Source organism: Camelus bactrianus, chromosome 8 (assembly GCF_048773025.1).
Source record: "Camelus bactrianus isolate YW-2024 breed Bactrian camel chromosome 8, ASM4877302v1, whole genome shotgun sequence".
NCBI classification, from domain to species: Eukaryota; Metazoa; Chordata; class Mammalia; order Artiodactyla; family Camelidae; genus Camelus; species Camelus bactrianus.
The window spans coordinates 2,417,202-2,434,890 of NC_133546.1; the positions used below are offsets into that span (position 1 = coordinate 2,417,202).

Genomic DNA, 17,689 nt, shown 5'->3' on the forward strand with positions numbered 1-17,689 from the left:
GCATTGTGCTTGCTTGTTACTTACTGTATTGCAAGGTACTTGTTAAGGCCTTTGAAGAGAACGCTAAGACTAGTTTTTCTTTGAAATAAAAATCTGTTTCATTTAAGAGCATTGAATAGGTGCTTAAGGTCCCAGAAATTGGACGGTTTGCAGTGACCCTTCCCCCAGATGCACAGGACAGGAATGCGTGCGGTAGCCTGTGTGTCGGCGCCCTCGCTGACGGCCTGTGTTCAGATGTGACAGTGGGCGTGGAGGTGTCTGTCGTCTGGACTGAGCTCAGGTCTGTCTGAACACTTCTGCTTTGCATCTTGCAGGACTAGTGACAAGGAAGCTCCCTGTGGTTTCATTCAGTGTCAGCTCACACCCCCATCTTTCCCTCATCTCTTCTCAGATTCCACTAGGAGAAACCGGTGACGGTTCCTGTATAATACGGGTCACTGGTCCTAGCATAGATTTTCTCTGTTTTTGTAACATTGAAGAGAACATGGTTAAATAGAAGGATCCAAATTAGAAGAGAAGAGGTAAGATTGTCGTTGTATGCAGATGACATGATACTATAGATAGAAACCGCAAAGACTTCATGCAAAAACTACCGGGACCGATAAATGAGTTTAGCAAGGCAGCAGGACACAAGAGTAACATACAGAAATCATTGCCTTTCTTTACACTAACAATAAAACATCAGAAAAGGGAAAGCAAAAAAAAAAATCGCTTTTGAAATTGCATCAGAAAAATAAAATACTTAAGAATAAACCTGATCAAGGAGGTGAAAGACTTGTATGCTGAGAGCTATAAAACATCCTTGGAGGGAATGAAGATGATGCAAAGAAATGGAAAGATATCCCAGGCTCCTGGACTGGAAGGGTTAATAGCCTTCAGATGGCCACATTGCCCAAGGCAATCTACAGATTTAATGTGATCCTTATCAAATTACCCAGGACATGTTTCACAGAACTAGAACAAATAATCCTAAAATTTATATGGAACCATAAAAGACCCAGAAATTGCCAGAGCAATACTGAAGAAAAAGAACAAAGCTGGAGGAATAACCCTCCCAGACTTCAGACAGTAGTACAAAGCGACAGGCATCAAAACAGTGTGGTATTGGCAGAAAACCAGGCATGGATCTGGAACAGAACAGACAGCCCAGAAATAAAGGACACACTTATGGTCAGTTACTCCTCAACAAAGGAGGCAAGAATATGCAATGGAGAAAAGGTAGTCTTTCCAACAAGTGGTGCTGGGAAAGCTGGACAGCCACCTGCAAATCAGTGAGGTTAGAGCACTCCCTCACTCCATACACAGAAACAAACTCAAAATGGCTTAAAGACTTAAATATAAAACAGGACACTAAACTCCTTAGAAGAAAACGTAGGCAAGCGTTCTCCGACATAAACCTCAGCAGTGTTCTCCTGGGGCAGTCTCCCCAGGCAACGTAAGTAAGAGGCTCCTGGCCTCTCAGACTCGCCCACGTTCTGCACCGGGTTTCCCATCGTCTTAGATGACGTCTTCCTTTCCTGCGTGGAGCAGGTGCCAGCGCTATCCCACACCACCTGTAAACACGCCGGCCCGGCCGCCTCCCATCTGGGGGGAGCTGGACACCTCGCGCCTCTCCCGCCCTCGCACGCACCCGCGTGACCCAGGCTTGGCCCGCCTGGCCCCCGGCGTGGGTGGTGCCCTGGGGCTGTGGCGCTCTGCAGCTCATTACAGGGACTATCAGGAGAGGGAGCGCCCAGAGGGGGACCCCTGTGGATCAGCTGGCCACCAGAATGACTTCAAGTTTTATTTGGGTCTCTTGATATTCGCCTGGGAGTCACTTGACTGTCTTCTAATTTACTTCTGTTACTTCTGTACATTATGGAAACCCCTGTTTCAGTACAGGGCCTTACATCTTCATTAAAACTTTTTTTTTTGCTAACACACAGACATGGAAACCCAAAAACCAATTTTTCTCCATTCGGTCTGGGTGACAAAAAATCTCTCTCAGTTAGCATGCTGGGGAGAGGAGTTACTGGTATAATTCAACCACTCATTTTCCCCAAGCTCCAAAAACAGAACCTCAAACTAATTTGAACTGAGTCACAGCCTGGAGCCACGAGGCACTGCTCACTGCAAGAACCGTCCAGTTCCAGGATGACCTGAGCTGCCTGACATCAGAATTCTGTGGGGGGCGTGGTACCCCGTCTGTGTTGGTCAGAGAATCCCCAGGATTCTCTGTCGGGTCTGCTGTCATGTGTCGGGGGGTGGGAGGCGCCCAGCCCACTATCCCCGCACGGACTTCAGGGCTCGGACAGGTTGAGGGTGCACTGCCTCCGGGCTTCCCCTCGGCACAGTCAGCACTATTGGACGACCAGGAAAGATAGTGCATGTGGTAAAACGGGATAGAATCCATAGGTGCTGGTCAATGACCCTGGGGACCGGGAGTTAGCGTTTATCTAACTGGGAAGACACAGAGTTGTTCGGGCACAGGGGTTACCAGTTATACACCTGCTCATGCCGGTCACCCGAAGCCTCCAGCAGGCTCCCCAGGAGGCCACGTGAAAGGCTAGAAGACGTTAGATCAGTGTGCTTTTATCAGGAGTACGCAGACGGGCCTTTGGCTTGGTTTGGTTTCTGGTGGAACTTTTTGAAAGACTCTCTCGGTCCTGTTCCTGGATTAGTGATGCTCACTCCCGACAGTTGAATGCAAAATTGTTCTATTCTGTGTGAAAACACTAACTTCAGATTCTCTTGATTTTGTTATCCTGATTATAAAGGCGGGTGTGTGTTGTCTGCCGTGTTCACCTGGGCTCCCCAGGTGTCCACCTCTCCCCCCGTGAGCCTGTCCCAGGCCGTCCCCAGCAGTGCGCTCCTGTGGGTGGGAGTCTCTGGTCCTCTCCATGCTATGAGCTTCGACACCTCTCTTGTGGAAGGTCCCTTTCTCCTACAATGAAGGGCCAGTTTGCTGAAAAGACCCATTAATTCAGAGGTAGGAATTAGCGTGTTTAGGTATTTTCCAGTGGCTGTAGGAATGGTCTTCCCCCTGAGGCTAAGAGGAAAGCGTTTAGGGACTCACAGGTCACAACAAATGAAAATGCGATAATGATGATGTCAAGGAGCCCATTTGGGTGAATTTGGCCCCTTGTGAGCAGGGCAGCAGTTCACGGCACACCAGGCGAGCAGCATGGCTCCTCAGGAGCTGGAGTGGGGACTCCCATGGGGGGGGCACCTCTGGCTTCCTGTCGACCCAGAACTCGGGAGAAGGAGAGGACAGCCCAGGAAGATTGCTCACTGAATTCCCCGGGAGATTAGCTCTGGACGAAGGACGTGCTGATCACTCCTGGATCACCAGAGAAAGAGAGAATCAAAAATCACTTGTTCTTCCCCAAGATTTCCAGACATGGCCTCTCCATCCAGCACTCCCTGTCCTCACCCTCCTGCCCACTCCTGAGCCCCACATACATACTTTCATGCCCATCTTGGTCCATTCAGGCTGCTGTCACAAAATTCCGCAGGCTGAGTGACTTTGGTACAACAAATTTATTTCGTGAGGCTCTGGAGGCTGGCAAGTCCAAGGTCAGGTGCGGCAGCTTCGCCGTCTGGCGAGGACCTACCTCCTGGCTCCTAGCTGGCATCTTCGCACTGTGTCCTCACGCGGCAGGCGGGGAGGGAGCTCCCTGGGCCCTCGTATAAGGCGCTGATCCCCTTCCTGAGGGCTCCACCCTCCTGACCAGGCACCTCCCAAAGTCCAGCTTCTAATACTGTCACACTGGGGTTCGAGCTTCCATCTTTGAATTTGGGGGACTCAGACGTTCAGTTCAAGGCAGTGTCCTGGGACTTCTCCATCACCTTCACCCTTAGTGGTCCCTTGTCTAGAGGCCAGCATCCCTCAGTGCCTTTCCTCTAGAAGGGCGCCCTGGGTTGATTGTGATGACTCTTTGTCCCCTGTCAGAGTGAAGGAAGCTCAGACACTGAGGGTGAGGGGAAAGTCTTACACAGAGACGTGTGAGTAGCTCTGACGTGGAGAAGGATGCCGTCTGTCTGTCCTTGGAGGCCCACTGTCTGTCTGTCCTTGCAGAGCTTCAGCGTACCTGTGGGGAAGGCAGATTTGCTTAGGAGGAATGTTCCCTTTCAAGCTGTTTCAGTATATTTGGGTCCAAATTGCTGAAGAAATAGGCCATTTTTACACGATGTTTATTGAGTGGATGTTTTCTGCCATCACATGAACAGCAGCCTGGCTGCACAGGGAAGAGGTCGAGGAACGAAAAATCCCTAAACTCATAAATTTCAGAATCAGGTTTTTTCAGTTACCCATTTATCTTGGGGAAATGCATGACTGCTTTTCATTTGATGGGCCGAGTGTGTGTGCAACTTGTGTATTTTTAAGGCTTTTGATAGAATTGCTGGTGGTGTTATCCAGAGCGCCTCCTCAGCTGTACCCGGGGTGGGGGATCCCACTGTTCTCTTAAAAAAAAAAACAAAACAGAAAAACGAAACGCAGCTCTTTCTCACAAGGCATTGGTTTGTTTGCTCGATCTCACATCTCATGGGCCAGAGGGTGTCTTTTGAGGCCTGGGGCCGAGGGGAACCATGTCCTCGCTGCCACCGGCACACCCGCCTCTGTCTTCTCACCCAGTGAAGCCTCGAGATTCAGTTCTTGTCCCGAGCACCTCTCCCTGCCTCCTCCAAACAGGACGCGCACGCGGAGTCAGGAGGGGGCGGCACAGAAGCTCCTGTGGGATTTCCGCTCCGTCGGCAGCTCCCAGTCCAGTCCTTCCTTCTTCGCATCCAGGGTCACGACAGAGGCAGGTTAAGCCTTGTCTCCCGGTCAGCCGCACGCAGCGGGCCTGGAGACCCGGGAACACGGTCGCCACGAGGCTGCGGAAGGAAGCGAAAATGCGCAGAGCTCTTACCCAGGGAAAGGGCGGTAGTACGTTCCCGGGTGATGGTGACTGGGAACGTTCGAAGGATAATGAGAAAAAGATGACGACCTGTGGGAAGAAGCAGCTGAAAGCTGAACTTACGGCCCGTGCCAGCGCTTCGCTGACCCCTCCAAGAGCTGCCCTGGTTCCTTCCGTGGAGTCCCCTGCATGCGCGCGCGCGCACACACATGCGCACACAGGCTGGGTGCAGTTTGAGCCGCGGCTGCGGGGCGGCCCAATGCTGAGAGCGTCCGCCTGGAGTCAGATGCTCTTTTCTAGTGAACAGGCTGACCTCGCCCCCTGGGTGTCCAGTGGGGCTCAGTTCCGGGTAGAGTCCAAGAGGACGATGCAGATCACGGTGGGATTTGCACTCCTGCCCCAAAGCCATCATTCTGGGGGGAAAAGAGCACTTTGGAAACATTCAAAATCGCGTGCTAGTAGGCTGGTTGTCTTTCTTAAATATACCAGTTTATAACAGCCAACAGAAGTGCCAAGTCCATTTAAAGCAGTGCCCTGGGTTTGGCCTAGTAGAGCGCCATCAGCAGGGAGGTGAGCCACACGTGTGACCCTGTGACCACGGCGCCAGGGCAGCGGGGACGGGGAGGAGAAGGCTTTGGGAGGCCAGGCTAGCGGGCTGGGCTGTCCCCGGGGGAGGGTCCTCGCCCCTCTGCCCAGGATGCCTGCTGCTCATCGATGCGCCCAGTGGTTGCCGCTCTGTTTGAATGAATCCTGTTCCTTCTAAGCGTTGCCTGAATCAAGGAGTTTAACAACAACCACAACAAACTGTGTGAATCAACATGAGTAAGTGGCCAAGGTGCTTGAAACCTACGGCGTCTGAGTTCAGCCTCCCGTGAGAATCTCACGTTCAGCTGTGTTACATCAGGTGCTAGTGAGTGTGGCCCCGTTCAGACTGTGAACCGCTGACATCGCCCGGTAGATGTGCGCCGAAGCCTGGCCACAGAGCTGAGAGCACCTGCAGCTGTGGCCAGGCGCCCCGCCTGCACCCAGAGTTCAGGGATTGGGCGTAGCGGTTGGTTCATCACTGCTCTGTCACCAGATAAGGACTTGGTCGTCTCGGTGTGCAGGAAACAATGGAGCTTTTACTCAGCAATTTGGAATTATGTCCTCAACTTAAAGGGGTTTTCTAAACAAGCTTTCAAATCATGTTTTCTGGTATAAATAATTAACTTACTGGAGTGCTGCCACCAGAGCTTCGGGAAAGGTTTAGTATTCTCTCCATCGTCCCTTAAGTCTGTTGCAGACCAAGGGCGTGACCCTGCTGTGCAGCCAGGTATCGGGGATCGTGGAGTAGGCTGTTTCGGCAAAACCTCAAGCTCGGGTAAACTTAGACAAGCTTTTATAGTATCATTTATTTGAATTCTAAAACTACACGTGACGCCAGTGGTGACTCCGTGAACGTGGCGAGGTCCCAAGCCCATGTCTTCACGCCGTAAGTAGGACTGAGTCCATCAGGTCGGCTCGGTCACTCTGCAAGTGTGGTTCCGCAGACTGACGCTCTGGGAAGGGCCTCCTGGGGGTAACAGACATGAGGGCGTTGACACACCCTCTTTAAACCACCCACAAGGAGTTTATTCCTGGACAGACCCTGACTGAGTAAACGCTGTGTGCGGGCACTTTAAGGTAGGAGGGCACCACTGAGAACGAAAAAGGTTATTTGCACAGAGGGCCGGGGCGACGGGGAAATTCAGCCGGTGATGAAATGACAGTGCATGTCCCCTGTGCATAATCTCTGATTTCTCAGTGTTTGCCAGGTCAGCTGCTTCTCTCAGAGATGAAACCCATTAATTGTGGAGTCAGATAGTAATTGTCTGGATTCCTCCGTGGCCTGACCGCTGTTAACAACGGCCAAGCTGACCACGGGGAGGTGCTTGGGGCCAGGACACTACTGAGTAAACCCGTTCAGTTTGTCACCTCACTTGAAATACTTCATCTGTGCCCATGACTGTCTGGAAGTCTCTAACTTGTAGCTCGTATTGGCCAAAACTGATGAAAGCTTGGAGTTCAACGGTTAGCTTCATTCCATGTGAGGGCGTCGCCTGGGACTAAGCTCTCAGCTCTGACGGCGCTGCACATTCAGGGGCTGAGGGCAGTGTGACTGGGGGGAGGGGAGGGGGGCCTGAAAACCAAGACAGATCTGATTTTTCAGCAGGAGGTTTTATAATTTTTTTTAAGATGTCAACTAAGTTGGTTTTAAAGCGAGGAGAGGGATGGTTATGCAGCTTACTTCTTCGAATGAGGTTTTTGTCCCAAAGTTTCATCTATTCAAAAATTTTGAAAAATGGTGAAAGCATATTGTCACTGAAATTGTTTAACCTTAATTCTGAAGTTCGTGGTGGTTTTCTGTCTGGATTCTATTTGTGAAAATGTTCGGGATAGGAACGATCACGCAGACAGCCAGGGCCAGTGGCATGTTGCGTGTGTTCTGAAACTCGGATAACCAGCTTGGCCTTGTCTGGGGGGCGCCGCTCACGCAGAAGCTCCTCTTGGAGACTTAGGGGTCATTAGCCCAACACGCACGGCACAGAAGTGACTGCAGTAGAGTTTGCTTGGATTGTTGCTCAGGATTATTCAAGAGAAAAATTAAACCCTTGATATTTATATCTACAAAACTAAGAGAAATAAATGTATCACACAGCTCATCTGATTCGCCATAGCAGATAGTCTTCTCTAATTTCACTTTTAAGCCTTTGTTTTTTCACTTTTCAGTTTCCAGTAAATTCACACCACACACCCCCAAACTACCCACCTCCCAGGAAAAATTCTGTTAATTCTCTGGCTGCCCGCCAGGCCGGGGAGTTTGTGTTGGTCTCCATCCTGCACGTTCTAACTTTACCGTCTGTGCCCTGACTGGAGAGGCTGTGTGGACCCACTGGCTGAATCCTGAGTGTTGAGCACAAAAATTTTAATAGCTTTAAAAATATTGAGCCTTTCTTTGTCACCAAATTGCAGGTTTATCCTTCACATCCAGAAATGGTATCCAGATTCTTTCCTGTTGGGTTCCATCTTTTTGTTTTCTTACGGCAAGTTATTTGATCTTTTCTGCTTTTCAAAACTCGCAGTTGCTATGGCATAACCTTTCCATTGTGTTTCAGCCTAGTGGGATATGGGGCAGCGGGTGAGTACAGAAATCCACATAGATGGTTAGTGAGGTGATTTTATTGACTTAAATTTTTATACAGAAGCCAGTGTGTGCTTGCTTATTTTTACATTTCTAAATGAAAATTAGAAAACAAAGGAAAGAAAATTAATCATCTGTATTCCTCTAATCCTGTCACTGTTAGCAGCTTCATATATTTCTCATAAATGTTTTTCCTACAAATAATTTAAATGTCAGGGTAATTATTATGTCTGTAAAATTTATTTACTACCTTCTTTAATTTAAAATTTTATAACAAGGCTCTTTCGACATTGCAAGTAGACTTCAAAATCACTTTTTAAAAACTGATTATTCTGAGGTAATGATAGAGTAACAGGAAGTTTCCAGAAAGTAGACAGAGGTCCTATCTGCCCTTCCCCAGTTCCTCCCCGGGTAATCCCTGTAAAGTATAAAAAACATTTGCTGCAGTCAACAGATTTCACCACTTTTATATGTACTCTGTGTGTGTGTGTGTGTGTGTGTGTGTGTGGTTCTATGCAATTTCATCACATGTAGTTGCATATAACCACCTCCACAATCAAGACACAGAATTGTTCCATCTCCACAAAGACCCCTCCTGCTAATCTTTTATGGAACACACACACACACACACACACACCCCACATTCACACACACACACACCATCCCTTACCTCTGGCCACACCAATCTCTTGTTTTTCTCTATAGTTTTGTCATTTTAAGAATGTTATACAAATGGGCATCATATTGTCGATGAAAAATTAATCAATAGTCAGTCTAAGAAAGAAATGGAAAATTTAATTCAAGCCAACTTAGTGATAATCCTGGGGACAGTCTCTCAGGGAGTTCTGAGGACTGTTCTGAGGAGGTTGTGGGGAGGCCAGTGTAGATGTGACTTTGATGAAGAGGGTACGTGCAATCAAGCACACACCTGGGGAGAAGGTTGCTGCTCTTTGCGAGAAACAGACGTCTTAGTTAATGGTTTTAGGGCTTTTCTAAGTAAGGAGAGACGCAAGGAGCTGGGTTCATAAAATTTTCTCCGGAAGCATCTAACAATCTGAGGACTGGTTCTGCCGGTTTCCCCAGAGGACCGAAGCCTCGTCCTGACCTTCACCCTGAATTCCTTTCAGCACGTGCTGTAGGTCAGCGACTGCAGTGGATAATGACTTGATTCTTGAAGAACTGGTTGGTGGGCAGCATTCTTTACTTTGCAGTCCCTTCCCTTTTGGTCTTAATTTCGATCAAGGTTTGGGAGGCGTTTCTTGACCAGTTTGTCCCAAGGCACCAGCACTGCTCACTCCCGGGTCAGGGGAGGACTGTGTGATAAGCCACTCCATGTGCTGTTACTGACTTGACCCTGTCAACAGCAGTCAAACATCTCCGAGCCGCCTGTCTTGCTCGTCTGTAACGATCCAGGACATGGTTTTCTCCCGTTGCTTCTTCCCAAATCTCCAGTTACACCATCACAATCATGGATCTTACAGGACTGTCTATTTGATCAATCCTTTCAAGTCTTCTAATCACCATTCATTTGATCTGCGGCTCAGCCGCATGTCTGGTGATGCAAGAAGCAAGAAGTGTGTAACACAGGCAGACTGCAAGTCACACAGCTGGGAGCGTGAATAAGGTCATAGGTAATATTTAAGCTAAGAACTTGCATGAGGTTCGGCCCAGGGTCTCCCCAGCTCACCTGACTTAGCCTGTTCTCCATCAGTCACCATCCTGAAGGAAGTGATGCAGTGGCCTTGTACGTGAAGTTCAGCAGAGTTGTCTGCGTGTACACGGTTAGTGGTGGGTGACGCGACCCCTTACAGGACAGAGACAGGAGCGTTACCTTCTAAGGAGCTACATGGCTGGCCCCAGAAGGAGGAAGATTGGTTTTGATGGTTGAGCAGACGTTTCTGCCGCTGGGGAGGTTTGGTTAACTCCTAACGCGGCCGACAGTGCACACAATGGGCAGGGGGGCGGCCCACACGGGCAGAGAAAACTTTTTATGTTTACATTTTTCTTGTCTTGCCTTAAAATATGAATTTTTATTCCATCAGGATAAACGTACTCTTTTGAGATTGGCTCTGTTTACGCAGCGTGACCCTCTGGAGACCCACTCGTGCCGTGCGTGTCAGCGGTTTGTGTCTTTTCGTCGCTGCCTGACGCTGTGTGTCAGTCGGCTTAACCGTGTCCCTGCGGGGAGCGTCTGGCCTGTTTGCTGTTTGGACGCAGCGCTGCTGCGAGCTGTTGTGTCCAGGTTTCTGTGTGAACACAGCCCTCATTTCTCTGGGGTAAATGCCCAAGAACTCGGTGCTGGGTTGCATGGTGAGTTCATGGTTCATTTTATAAGAAACTACCTGCCGGTTTTCCAGTGGCTGCACCGTTGCCACGCCCGCCAGCGGCGGGAGAGACCTGCTTTGTCCGCAGCCTTGCCGGCGATTGGTGGTGTCACTGGGTTTCCTGTTGTGGCCGCTGACAGGTGTGTGGTGGCACCTCGCTGTGGCTTTGCGTTCCTCTGATGGCTCATGACGGTGCAGACACATCCACGTCCTTGTCTGCCATCTGTGTATCTTCTTGGGTGAAATGACTGTTTGTCTCTTTTGCCCATTTTCTAGTTGGATTATTTATTTTATTTTACTGTTGAGTTTTGAGACTTCTTTATCTGTTTGAGATACAAGACTTGCTGCATACGTGGTGCCCAGGTACTTTCTCCCAGTCTGTAGCGTCTCTTTTCACCTTCTTAGCAGAGCCTTTGCAGAACAAAAGTTTTAAATTTTGGTTGAGTTCAATTTATTGATTTTTTTTCATCAAATGGATCTTGCCTTGGGTGTCATATCTAAGAATCTCCCCCTTAGCCCTAGGTCCTGAAGCTTTTCCCCTTAAGGTTTTGTAGTTTCATCATTTACATTTAAGTCTGTGACCCATTTTCAGTTTATTGTGTGAAGTAGGGGGTTAAGGTCAGTGGGCTTTTGTGTGTGTGTGTGTTTCTCGGCCTTCGATGCGCTCCAACGCCATTTGTTGAGAAGACTCTCCTTCCTCCACCAAGTTCCTTTTTCACTCCTCTCAACGATCAGTCGGGTATATTTGAGTGGGTTCACTCCAGGGTCCTCTGTTCTGCTCCCTTAGTCTGTGTGTCTGTCCTTACACCAAGTCACACTGTCCTGATTGCTGGGGCTATGCCGTGAGCCTTGGCATCAGTAGACTGATTCCTCCCACCTTATTCCTCTGTTTGAAAATTGTTTTTAGCAACTCCAGATCATTTGCATTTCCATATAAATTTGAGAATAAGCTTGTCTATATCTACAAAAAGCCTTGCTCAGAGTTTGCCGGAAATGGCTTGAGTCCTACAGATCAGCGGTCGGTGAGGTTCGCTCTTTGCCCTGTGGGGGCTCGCAGTCTGTGAACGTGCCTGCCTCTCCATTTATTTAGCTCTTCTCTGATGCCATTCAGCACCATTCTGTAATTTTCAGCACACGGATAGCGTACCTGTTTTGTTAGTTTTAAACTATTTATTTCATTATTCTGGGAGCAATTGTAAATGGCATAATCACTGTTAACGCCATTGTAAAATTTTCTTTGGTGGACGTCATCATTTAGTTAATTCTGCATTGCTAGACATTTCAGCTGTTTCTAGGGGGAGGGGGTAGCTCAGTGGTAGAACGCGTGTTTAGCATGCACGAGGTCCTGGGTTTAATCCCCAGCACCTCCATTAAAGAAAAATAAAAATTTAAATTAAATTAATAAATAAACCTAATTACCCCCAAAAGTATTAAAAAGAAAAAAAAATAAATATTTTTGAAGTGTTTCTCATTTCTTCACTCTTACTTAAAAATAAAACGTTGTAACGAACAGCTTTCCATATTCGGATTGTTTTGATAAGGTCGGAGGGGTGAGCTCCCTGGGTCAGAAGGTGTGAAGACGTGTGCCCCCTGGTAGACCAGGGAGCCTGTGCAGGAGTGAGAGGCGGCTTCCTGCCCGGTGTGCCCCCGTCTGCCCAGTAAGACCCGTGCTGTTCTATTCACAGTGGCGTGTGTTTCTCCAAAGCGTGCGCTCGGTGGCGTTAGGTCCTCTCCCGCCGTGTGATGACCACTTTCCGTCATAACATGAAACTCTTCGTGGGGCCCAGCCGTTGTTTCCCCCAGATCGTGCCCTCCCGCGCCCTTGCCCACGTGTTAACTTTCCTGCCGTCAGTCTGCTAACCCAAGTGGCCTCTAATGAACCTTTTGCAAATTATTCCCATTTCCTAAGATGTTAGCAGTTTGTTTAACGCGTCCTTAGCTGCCTTGCCTGCCCTCACACAGATCACAGACATGCCTGCTGATGAGAGGGGCCCCAGCACCCCCGGGAGGGGTGCTTTGTGCCTCCGCTTTGAGGAAGGGCTGTGAACGAGCGTGGACTTCCCAGGAGAGGACTTGCCCACTCACAGCGATCAGTTTTTGGTTTTTTTTAATTGAAGTTTAGCTGATTTACAACGTTGTGTTAGTTTCTGGTGTACAGCATAGTGATTCAGTTTTACATACATATATATACTCTCTTTCATGTTCTTTTCCATTGTAGATTATTATAGGATATTGAGTGCAGTTCCCTGTGCTGTACAGTAGGACCTTGTTATGTATCTGTTCTACATATGATAGTTTGTATCTGCTAATCCCAAACTCCCAATTTATCCCTCCTCCCCTCTTTCATCTTTGATAAAAAATGATACAAGCAATCAGTTTTAATAACTACTGCTGTGTTTGTTGGACCATTGGGAAAATCTATTACTTTAGCAGTATTTTCTTGCAGAACCCAAACGGCCCTTCTCCACACACGTGTTGTCTGGAGACGCCAGTCTGCGTGTGCTCACTGGCCAGGAGAATGTGCCACCCTGGTCTGTCTGACCTGAGTCAGGTGTCTTCCAAGGATGTCTGAGTGATTGGATTAATACAGCCCATGGGTTTGCTATAGTTTGATATTCGCCCCTGAGTCAACTGTTTATGTCCAGTTTGCCCGTGAGTCCTGGGGCCTCTCAGCATACATTTTCCATCCACAATTCTGAGGCTCCTTGGAGATTCTTCCACGCATCTTAACAAAATCAGGTCCATAGATAATGACGTTCTTACTGCCATGTTAGAAATGACTCTTTGCAAAGCACATCCTAGATGGTAACTTTGGAGATGAGATGGAAATGGCTAGCGGGCCGCATTTAGAGCCGACGCCCAAAACACCATGTCCAGATACGGGAGCCTTGGACCTTCGTCACTTCACAGCTCGGGTATCACAGTACATTGTTTTCTCAGGGCGAGGGGCTCAAGGATTGATGGAACTTTCTAGAATCAATGCACCCAAAGACTGTGGAGTTGTCAGAACCCGGGAGCCTGCAGCCTGAGTCTGGAACGCCCGCATCCTCCACTCCCTGCAAACGCGTGGCTCCATCTGCCCGTCCCTGTTTTAATCACAGCTGCCAGGGCGTCCGATTTGCATAGACTGTGAGTTATAAAAATACCAGCAGATCGAGCGGCTTTCAGAAGGATGGAAGGAAAATCATTTGAGGGGACGAAGGCAGTGGGGGTGAAGAAAGACAGCAGCCATGAGGGGTGGCACTTTCATTTAAAAACAGAGGGAAAAATCCATCTTGCCTTAATAACCGGAATCCATAGGAGTTGGGCGGGAAGGGAGAGGGCAGGGGCTGGGTGGGGAGGAAAAGGAAGAATGAACGGGAGGTGCATCTTGGATTCTTCCTGCCCTCCGCTGGGATGCGGGAATCCCGAGTTTAGCCCAGTCTAGAGGCTGGGGGCTTCAGGAGCGGCTCAGGGTTTCTCTCTGAAGGTGGAGGCACCCCAACTACGGGGCACGCCGTGCTTAACGCTCCGGCGTGCGAGCCAGTCCCGTGATGCCCCGTGTGCTGGATCGCTTTCTTTGATAACAGAGGGAAAGTGCCGGTCCAGGGTGGAGGAGAGCAGGGCACCTGTTCCACCCTGGGGTCCCGCGGCGTCCGGGGGGGGTCTGTGGTCCAGGCCCCGGACGCCCCGGGTGGAGAGCAGACCTCAGGCCCGGCAGGCCCTGCCCTGCCCAGGGGCATCGTCCGGCTCCTGCAGCCCCAGGGCTCCCCCCAACCCCCCCGCCGCCTCCCGCTTCATCCAGCCGTCTGTTTCTTCCCCTCACCCCGTGGCTTCGCAGACGATTCGTTCTTCCGTTGGGCTCTCCTTGTTCTGTCTGGAGTCCAGCGCGCCGAGCCAGTGTGAGTTCCACTCTCAGCTTACATCTAACCCTTGGGAAAAGGTGGAAACTTTCTGTAGAAACAGTTCCCCAAGGCACTGGTGGGGCCGGTGCAGCTGGTCCTGCAACTGCATTTCGTGTCTGCTCACACGTTGGCTGAGACGCGTTAAGAGTGATTTAAAGAGCAGAGGAGACACTGCGATGCACTGGCCACTGCGTCTCAGAAACTTCCCTGGTGGTTCGGGAGGGAAGCCGCGATGCTGGGAGCCTGCATCCGGGCGCAGGAGTTCGGGGTCTGCTCAGGGCTTGGCCCCTGGGCTCCCTGGAGGAGCCCCCGACCCGTCTGGAAGGAGGAGGCTTCCTGAGGTTCTGAGTCTGTGGTTACGTCTGGCCGTCCTTGCCTTGTGTTATAATGTGCACAGGCCGCCTCCTCGGGGGCTTTGTAGGGAACGGCCTGTGCTCGTTGGTTCTGGAAGCTTTATGGGGGTGTGCCCCCCCCACCGGAGGGGCCCTCCAGGGTCTGCCCTGTCTTCCATCCCTGGAGAAAGCTATTCGGTGACTCTTCACCACTTTCAAAGCATTTCTGAACTTCCTAGTAGTATGGCAGGCCAGGTGTGGTGAGCCAATTGCTTAAAGCAGAAATATGGATAAAATATCTTCTTGGGTTTTTTTTAAGAAGAATACTCCTTTTTTGCCATTTTTTTCCTATTTTTGATTCGTTTTTAATGGAGGCACTGAGGAATAAACCCAGGACCTCGTGCATGCTGAGTACGTGCTCTGCCACTAAACTAGACCGACTCCCCTAAAATATCTTCTTAAAAACAGTTAAATGCACTGATGGGTTGGCAAGTGGTAGGAAATCCTCAGAGCAGGAACCCGAGTGAGAAGACGGTGGCCCTGACCCCCTCCTCAGGGCAGCCGACATGCCGGTGAGTTGAGGGTGGGTTTGCCCTGTAGACCCCTCACCAGCCGCGTAAAGCTGAGACCCTGGGCAGGCACACAGCCTCTGCAGGTCCCCCCCACACACGTGCACCCAGGAGCCTCAAATCTGGAGTCCGGGGGAGGTCCAGACCTGAGAGTTGTCCATGTCTAGATGGACCACGAAGCCCGGGACAGGATGAGGTCCCAAGGGGTGCTGACGTGGAAGGAGACGAGGGGGGACGGGGGACGGGACACAGGGAGATAAAGGAAGAACCAAAAAGGAGATGGAAGAATGGGGGGGTAGCGGGGGACCTGGTGATTGGGATGTCCTGGAATCCAAGTGAGGAAGATGTCCTGAGGAAGATGGGGTGATGCCCAGTCCTGGGGACACTGAAGTCTGGCCACTGGGTTTGCACCGTGGAAGGTTCCGATGGCTTGATGGGAGCAGTCCTGGTGAAATGGTGAGTGGGTGGCAGTGGGTTTAAGAGAGGAGAGGAAGGGGCTGTACACAGTGAGCAAAGACCTGTGTCAGGAAAGGGGCAGGCGGGTGGGGCAGGGGCCGCCAAGTGTGTGTTTTACTGCAGTGTGTGTGCTGCGGAGAGCCACCCATTAGGATGGGGAGGGGTGAACCGCGTCCTGCACGCAGGCCCCAGACTCAGCAGTCCTGGCCGGGGGCCTGGACTCTGCGTGGTTAACTAGTGCCCTGGTGGCTCTGATGCAGGGGCACCGTGGCCACGTTGTGAGCCTCTGGAACGAGGTGTCGTTCCAGGGCGATAGCGTCACAGTTTGGGGTCTGGGAGAGGGGCGGGTGGTGCCCTGACGGGGAGCCCCTCTGCTGACCTGAGCTTCCGTCGGGACGCCTGCCATCCAGGCTGCAGCTTACCCGTCTCTGCTGAGTGAAGTGTCAGCTGTGTGTGTGTGTGTGGGGGGTGGCCTGGCGGGACTCGCTCGTAGCAAGTCAGAGGTCAGGTAATTTCCTTGCTCTTTTCTACATTCTCACAAGCCCCTCGTTTAATTTATCCCTTGCTCTTTCTGGGAATGATACCCTGCGTGCAAATCAGTGATTTCTAGAGACACCCCTCCCCATTTTTTGGAGACAGATCTAACACTTGCCCAATTGTTGTTTTCTATGTCTTTATCATTATTTTGCATTTTTTAATCTGCATTTACTTTTCATAAATAGTCTGTCTTTAATGGCATGAAAAGCAGATGGTTCAGAGCAGAGGAAATTACCTACCAAGGTGTCTTTGGCACGGGGCGGAGAGCGGGGGACAGCGGCCACTTGTCCCCTCTGGCCTGTTTCTGTCGCCGTCCCTCCACCTCTCCAGCCTCTGGAGACAGCTGCTCGGTTAATTGGGCAGGAATTTCTTCCATCAGTCACAATTTCAAGCACAATTCAATGGGGATTCCCAAGTTCACTATCGCAGATTATTCTGTCATACGTCGACGTCATTTCAACAATATCTCTCTAGTTTTTATCTCTCACATTAGAACAGCTTTGAAATTCTTGATTATAAAGCTAACATCTGACCGTGACACCTGGTTCTCCCCTCAAATGTCTCAAGTTATTTAAAAAAGAAATACTCTTTTACGAGAGTTATGCTAGAAACTACTTGTTTAGTGCTATATGTAGACGACTTTACTTTCTTAAGGAAACGGCATTAAAATCCACATAGAGTCCCAGGAAAAATGTCCTGCCCTGTAAGAGAGAAAAGGAGTTTATTTCAAAATGAAGCATGTTCAATATTTTAATTCCGGTTGCCGTTTACAGCAATTATCATGAAACGATCTGGAAAACTGGGCTGTCAGGTCTGGAAACAGAAGCAGACAGACCTGGGCAGCTTTCCCTGTTTCCACCTGAGTGTTTTCCGTGCTCACTGGCCTCTGTACTCAGCACTGGATTCCAGACTTTTTCTCTTTTCTTCTTCCTTCCTTCCTCTCTCTCTCTCTCTTTCTTTCTCTATCTCTTTCTCTCTCTCTTTCTCTCTTTCTAGAGAAAACCCAAGTGTCTTCAGGCAAGTTCAATCCAAAACATCACTGTGAATGCAAAACCCTAAAATCTAAAATGTGGAACTCTTGGTTCCTTTTTCTACGGATAGTTGAGACTCTTTGCTGTTCAAGACCTTACTGATTTTAAATGAGAAATGAACTGTGTTGCAGTATTATTGGAGAGAAACCTGAGGTTTTAATGCCGTTCCCATTTTAATAGAGGGACTGGGGATTGAACCCAGGACCCTGTGCCTCAGTTTACCCCTTCTTGAGTCATCACTTCCTTAACATTCTAATCAAAGGCTGAGAAGCAGATGTCTTCCAGGGGGAGGGTGCAGCTCAGGGGTAGAGCGTGTGCTTAGCAGGCACGGGGTCCTGGGGTCAATCCCCAGTGCCTCCGTTAAATAAAAAATAATAAGTAAATAAATAAGTAAGTAAGTAAGTAAACCGAATTGCCCCCTCCACATAAACAAAAAAAATTTTTAAAGTAGTTATGAAGCAAGGACATTATAATTCTTTATCTTCTAACTGTGCATGTGTAAACCATATAAACTTT

The 17,689-nt window shown here is 49.5% G+C and overlaps 1 protein-coding gene across 14 annotated transcripts in view; it reads left to right on the forward strand.

Moving 5' to 3' along the window:
• The window catches only part of RPS6KA2 (ribosomal protein S6 kinase A2), a 375,962-nt gene that overhangs the window by 274,169 nt on the left and 84,104 nt on the right, over positions 1 to 17,689 (forward strand). The gene's annotated exons all lie outside the window — the stretch shown is intronic.